The sequence below is a fragment of the Lathyrus oleraceus genome, chromosome 3 (genome assembly GCF_024323335.1).
Source record: "Lathyrus oleraceus cultivar Zhongwan6 chromosome 3, CAAS_Psat_ZW6_1.0, whole genome shotgun sequence".
NCBI lineage: Eukaryota > Viridiplantae > Streptophyta > Magnoliopsida > Fabales > Fabaceae > Lathyrus > Lathyrus oleraceus.
Window position 1 is genome coordinate 358,515,675 of NC_066581.1, and position 7,486 is coordinate 358,523,160.

General features: G+C 36.4%; 1 long non-coding RNA gene across 5 annotated transcripts; it reads left to right on the forward strand.

Annotated features, from left to right (window-relative positions):
* Window positions 1–1,528: 1,528 nt before the first annotated feature.
* LOC127127673 (uncharacterized) lies at window positions 1,529–6,659 on the forward strand. Of its 5 annotated transcripts, none has more exons than XR_007805412.1 (3): window positions 1,529–2,344; window positions 2,480–6,370; window positions 6,455–6,659. It is a non-coding gene; the product is annotated as an uncharacterized LOC127127673 (long non-coding RNA). The 5 variants fall into 5 exon arrangements; XR_007805415.1 differs by having other exon boundaries at window positions 2,480–5,430; window positions 5,662–6,659; XR_007805414.1 differs by having other exon boundaries at window positions 2,480–5,430; window positions 5,667–6,659.
* Window positions 6,660–7,486: the final 827 nt, after the last annotated feature.

The window sequence follows — 7,486 nt, forward strand, 5'->3', positions numbered from 1 at the left end:
GAAAAGTACGAACAAAACCCAAAGATAATAATTTTTCAAATCAAAACTAATAAAATGCCAGAGATTACAAGTAAGGGGGTTGGTTACACATAGGGAAGGTGTTAGCACCCAAAGTGTCCTAGGTACTCTTAGGGAGCCCTTTTTTGTGTGCATATGTGTTTTTGTACAAATGATGTTTTCAAGTAAAATAAAGTGTGGGGATGAGAAAAGAATTCATTAATTATATTTTTGTGTTTGACAAGACCTTCAGACTTGTGCCTACTGTCGCTACGCGAAAAATACAGAGTCGCCATCGGTTTTTATTTATTCCAAAGGAAAGGGAAAATATCGAAAAAAACCCCTAAATATGGTCGTCGCAACCATGAATAGGTTCGGACGTCGGTTATGCAAGGGGAAGGTATTAGCACCCCTCACATCCATGGTACTTCATGGGAACCATCTAGGATGTTTGCGCTTACGTGTGTATTGCTTATCGAATGCTTGCTTGCCAAAGGTTTGCAGAGTGGAGGTAAATTTTAAAATAGTGTGCTCGCCAAGGAATTGATCCTCGTGCCTACGTATGCCCACTTGTTGAAGTGAGAAATCAGAGCCTTTGTAGTTCGTGATTTTGAAATTGTTTGTGTTTGTTTTGTTGATTTTATTACCTTGAAGAAGGATTTTCGATGGTGTCGCCCTAAGGCTCAAACAAAAGGTTTGAATGCGTGGAATTGTTTGTAAGTTTTGAAGAAAGTGTTATTGATTTCGGATTGTACTAAAGACTATGGATAGAGGTGAATACCTCAAACGGTCAAGTCAAACGTCTTGTGTTCGAAGCATTCAGAATGAGTGTATGAAAGCTCCAGTCTCATCCTTTCTTTATCGCTTAAGGCTCGTGACGTACGATCCTAATCGCCATTTATTGTGTTTTTGAATTTGATTTGGAAAAAGACCGCTTGACGTTGGATCAAGGGTTTGCTTATTGATTTTTGATTTAAGAAATGACCGCTTGACATTGGATCAAGGGTTTGATTATTGGTTGCAAAATGGTGAACGTTCTTAATGCCTAAGGAGTAGCTAACAAGCAATAAAAGAAAGCAAGTAAATGCGTACATCGGAAAGGGGATGGGGGTACAAGTAAAGTACGAGGGAATGCAGGAAATAAAAGGTCTCATTGTCAGGTAGCCCAAGAGAAAGTCATGTGTGTGCAATTGTGTTCTAAATTGGAAAGCATGCAAAATTAGCCTATTCCTAAGTCTAGGGATAAAATTGTCATTTCACAATTATGGTTAATATTGAATTATTTCTATTTATGCAAATCCTAATTAAAATCAATTAAATCCTAAACTAATTTAAATTTAATACTCCTAATTAAACTCTAGAATTCTAACATTATTTTTTTAATCCTAATTCTAAATTAAAAAATTCTAATACTATTTCTAATATCTTCTAAACTTAATTCTAAAATTCTAAAATTATTACTAATGCTTTTAATTGAAAATCTAAGTTTAACTATCTAAAATTTCTAATAATCCTAATTACTTATACTCCTAAAGTTATTGAATTCTAGTATTACTAAAATTTAATTAACATGTAATTAACACACAATTAACATGAAATGGGCCCTGATGACTTGTTAGGGCAAAGCCCAATGGTAGGGGGTGTATGTGGATTAGTGAAGTGCAGGCTCCAAGAGGGAAATGAACGGGCCTAGAGGCCCATAGTCCACGCGTGATACTCTGGAGAGGGATAACGATACCAAGTACCCTCACACACGTAAAGTTCATCACACTGACGGCGGAATCGACGACGAACGGCGGTGGAAATGGCGGCGCAAGGACGACACAGCGAGTCCCAAATCTCAGTGCTGAAACGACATCGATATCTCCGTCTCTGGACGTGCAAAGCTTGACCTTCTCCAAATCGTGGCGCATCAAGCGAAGCATCACCAATTCGCAACTCAAAACCATCGTCGAACCTACCTCCTTGCTTCACCAGTTTAAACAGCAAAATCTAAATGTTGAGGTTGAAACGAAAAACTCAAAAAACAGGTATCGCATATTTCCGCTCTGATTTTCGCTCGATCCTTCTTCCTGAGCTCTTCTGAGAAGGCTTTGCATTGTTGTTGTTCGATGCGTTCTTTTGGTATTGAATCAAGATGAAGCACGTCACATCGAGCTGCCAAATCGTGATGATTAACGAATCAAGATGACGATGACGAGTTTGATTTCGTGGAGGATCGAATGAACTCGTTTCCGACTCAAGGTTCCGGCTCAGAATCGGAAGTCGAATTCAAAGCGTTATTTTTACGAGTGAAACAGAAGCTATTGGAGAATGAAGAATGTACCATATTCGATGCCAATTCCAGGTGATCACTTGTCGATCCTCTTCACTTGATCTTGCTTGTGCTTCTCTCCGTTTTCTTCTTCCTTCTGCTCTTCAATCTTCTTCCTCTTTTCTTCGTTTCTGTCCTGAATTTGTGAAGTTGTTGAGATTTTCGTAGGCTATGGAGGATGGCAATCAAAGATGTTGATGAGAGAGTGGCAGGTTGTGGATCTCCCTCGGTTTTGGTTTCTGTTATGCAAAGTTTGTTGAAGGATTGATTGGAGAGTGGTGAAGGTGGATCTCTCTCGATTTTCATAGGCTATGGAAATTGCGATTTCAATTTCGTCCGCTTGAAGTTATCCGGATTCACTGAGTGAAATAAGCATGGATTTGAATATGGAGTAGAATAATGAGAGAATGTGTGTTGATGTGGATTCGTTTGTGTGCTCGCCTTAGAATCTTGATTTGAGAAGGTGAGAAGAAGAGAGTGTGTGGAGACGTCGAACAAGCTTGCTGAAGTGTTATTGGTTGCACGATTCGACCTGGATTTGGTATGGATGCATAGACCAAAACCTGAACTCAGTTTTTGAACCGCTTGCTTAGTTTTCTTTTTTCATGTGATTAATCGTAATCAATAGAAATAATTATGATTAATAGGTTAATTGTGACTAAATCCTTTGGTCAACCAAATCCATTGTATTGTGATGTAATTCCCCAAGCCTAATCAAGTGATCAAAAGACCATTGATCACTTGACAGGGAAAGTCCATTATGCTCAAGCTGTATGGGATATGCTGAATCTCTAGAGTTTAAGACCTCAAGGTTCAAAGTCAACATCAATCAAGCATAGCTGACAAAGTGGACTACTTCTCAAGCACAACAAAGGTCATCACTTGTCAATCATAATTCAGATTGTGTGGCACGAGCCTTAAGAAATAGAGAATGAATGAGATTGGAAAATTCCATTAAATCATTATGAATATCTTTGGTATGGGACGAATGACCTAGGTTCCCATTGTATTCACCTCTATACATATACTTTAGCACAATTCAAATTATATGATTGTAAAGTCTTCTTCTACATCAAGATCAACACTCAGGATCTCTTATGAGCATGGAAACCAAGGAAAAGTGATATTTGGTCTCAAAAAGATGGTATTGATTGATGAATGAAGAATGATTGATTAATAAATAGGGTAGCTCGCGAAGAATCTGAATTCTCCTGCCTACGTATCCTTATAGTGCAATAAGGAAATCATAACTTTCGTAGTTCAGCCTACTAGGGTGAAAACAAGGTGATTGGTGGGGCAAAAGAAATGAATGATTGAAATGAAGGAAGGATTAATAAATAAGGTAACTTACGAAGAATTTGAATTCTCCTGCCTACGTATCCTTATAGTGCAATAAGGAAATTAGAGCTTTCGTAGTTCAGCCCACTATGGTTGAAAGCAAAAATGATTAAGGAGGCAAGAGGAGATAATAGAATGATTGGATGAAAGAGCGGAATAGACCTGATAGTTATTGGATAAGAACCACACTAAAGTCTATGAGTAAAGGTGGATACGATAAGCAACGGGACAAACGTCCCGCACCCAAAGATATCCAGAATGAGTGTAGGAAAGCTCCAGTCTCATTCCTTCTTTACTACTTAAGGCTCGTGGCATGTAATTCTCACCTTAACTTTCAAGTTGCTAGAGAAGAATCTTTGTTGTTGTTTCTTGTAATGATGAAGTGAGAGGGACTTGACAGTTGATTGATGAGAATCACACTAAAGTCTATGAATAAGGGCGAATGCTTTGAATAGATATGGCCTATGTACCGTATGCAAAGTCACTCTAAACAAGGATAGGAGAACCTCTGTCTCAGCATTCCTTTTTACTTAAGGCTCATGGCGCATGATACTTCTCATAAATGACAAGTTATTGGAGAAGGATCTTCATTGTTGCTCCTTGTGTTAATACTGTTTTCTGTGAAGAAAACTTGGTAGTTTATTCGATTATTATTGCATTAAAGTATATGAATAATGGAAAATGCTTTGAATAGCTAGGGCCTATGCCCCGTACGCAAAGTCTCTTTAGAAAAGGATAAAAGAAACTCTGTCTCATCATTCTCTATTACTTAAGGCTCGTATCGTACAATTTGAATCGAATTCATCAAGTGTTAACCTTTGATTTATCTTGTATAACCCGCTGCTTGATGTGACTGAGGATGCCTTGATTGAAGATCTGTTTTGAAGTCTCGAGCTCCACAGCTTACAGAAAAAAGTCTTAGTAAGTGACCAAGGTTCTTTTGGTGACTCAATCTAGATTATGGGTTATACAAGTTCAAAGGATTTAATCGATCAAAATTACTTAGGGTTGATTTGAATCGGAGAGTTTTGAATTGATTTAAGAAACTATGTTAATCCTAATCTAAAGGCTATAATTGAGTTAAACTATCCTAAAGGATCATATTAATATGTGGTTCAAACTTGATTAAAATTCTATGTACAAATACTAAGGGAACATGCAATTGTATGGTTTACAATAGTAAAATAAACCCTTAAGGGGACAAACGGGTATTTCACAAAGGTATTGAAATTGAATTAAATTCTACTTATGAAAATCAATTAAAATCACTTAAATCCTAAACAATTCTAATTTTAGAAATTAATCTAAATTCTAATTGAACCTAATTAATTCTAATCAAAACTAATTCTACATTCTAATTAAAAATTAAACTAATTCCAAATTCTAAGTCCCCTAACTTCTATGAAAAATTTCTAAAGCCTAATTAATCAAAATTTATAATTCCCTAATTACTAAACCCTAATCCTAATTATTGATCCTAACTTCTAATTAATAATGGCTAAAAAACCCTAATTGCATACTAAACCCAATCACAAACCAGAATTGGGCTGAACAGAAACGGAGAGGAGATTTGGCCCATTCTGGGGATGCTGGGAAGAAAGTCTAGGGGCCCATAAGCCCAAATCCGTTCGGTGATAGAGGTTCCAAAAAAGAAGAAAAAAATGTTTCGGGTTTAGGCCCAAACCCTAAACGACTACGCCCGGCCTTCATGATGCCTCACAAAACTCATGGCCACGAGAACAAGTTAGAAATCATGAACTTAGTTAGAACCTCTTGTTATAGTTAGTGAATTGCTATGTTAATTTCAATTTAGTTAATTGCAAGTTGTTGGTTTCTGTTAAAAGAAAACAATTAGGATAGTTATGAAATTGTGATGTTAATCATTTTCAGCATTTTAATTTATTATAAATTGTTAGCAACAGTTCGTTTAACATAACCAAGTAGATGAAAAAAAATGGTATTGCTTCACTTGGTTCTTTGTTAACTTATGGTATATTAATTGTTGTTTGAAGTGCAGTTAGTTGATTGGAGAACTTTTGGAGGCGGGACTGCCGCTTTGATCATGTTGTTGATGTTGGTCATTGGCTAAAAGTCGAGTTTTGAAACTAATTTGCCATTGGCTGCAACTATTATTAGTTATCTGCTGTACTACTGGTCTGTTGTCCTATGATTGTTATTCCATTAGGTCAGTTAGTGGTAATCAACCTTGCCTTAGCTTGTGAAACACCTGTCACCAAAATTCTAATATGCAATAGCTAGCCTAAATTGAACTGTTATGGATATTTTGCAGTTGAATCAGCATACTATACTGCAGGTCATTGTGCATCAATGGAAATGATTGGTTTTGCAGGTGTGGATGTTCTGAATCTGCAGCAAGGCAATGTTGTACATCTCCAATCTGCCTCAGTTCAAACTCTGCTTAGCTTGTTATGAATTCTGCTATCAGTTAGGAAGAGAGTTTGGTTGATATGCAACTGTATTGGGACAACTTAATGTTTTTCTATTAAAAATTAGTTAAGTTCTGTTAGGAAACTGTTAGTTGGAAACTTTGATGAACTGAAGTGAAATTCTCATTTTTGGTTTTTTGATGATTTTATCAAGCGATGTTAGTTGGAATGACCATCCTTAATTTTTAAGTTCTTTTCCTTTTGATGGGGGTTTCCAATTTGGCATGAATATGGGAACTGGTGACATGGTCGAAACGATTTGGATTGATTTATGGTATGCTAGATGTATGACTTTGGTGTCTTGAATGTGCACATCAAAAAGAATTCATGGCTTTCTTATGTTTCCTTTGTTTTGTAGGCATTGAATTGTGTTGGACATGTTGATCATGTGGAATTGGATGCAAGGCCATGAAGTGTAGATTGGAAAAGCTTCCTTAGACATGTCATTATTGTAATCCTTGTTGTAACATGAAATGAAATATGTGAATTGAAAATGGATGTAATTGGACATGAAAATGTATGTTGAAAATGAGTTTGGAAATATATTATTAAATATTATGAAATGAGTGTATGTACTATCTTGATTTGAAATTAAATATGGTTTAATTAGAATATAGAAAGTTACATGGCTTGACCATTTGAGTAGTGTTGGTTTGTATGCACTTAAAAGTGACTCGAATTGAGAAATATTAGAACCAAATGGTGAAGGATTTGCATGATTGTTGTAGCATGATGTATGGAATCTTGAAACATGTAATGCTTATGAAAAAGGCTTGAAAATCCACTTATGATTTCACTATGACTCTATGATCACCTTTTATTATACGTACGAGATGTTTCACGAAACAAAATCAAGTGAAATAAACATAGTTAATGCATATTCTAAAGTAAGTTCTAATCACCAAATCATTGACATGAAATGATAATGATATGAACACAATGCATGATAGATTTAGAATGATCATAATTTGGATGGTTGACTTTAGTCAATTGGTTAATCAAAAAGGCAACAGTTGTAAGAAAGGTGTAATCTCTTATGGACAGTTGAATATGCACCACCTTGCCACGTTCTGAATCCAAGCAACATATCATGGCCATGCACAACCTCGTATGAATCCTAATCAATGAATCAGGACCAAGAATCTTTTAAGCCCATGAACCACCCATAATGGACTAGACGAAACCTCAATCTTGAATGTGTACCCCACTGATGATGATGTCATAGTCAGAAACCAAGGTTTCCACCCCCTCAAAGTAAGCCACAAGATTCACCAACCTCAAGATCAATGTATTAGGTTTAAATGTGAAATAGGCACCAAAGTGCAATCTCCAAGGCTCTGAGCACCTATCAATTAGGGTTTTGATGAGCCTTAGATCCAAAATTCAACCA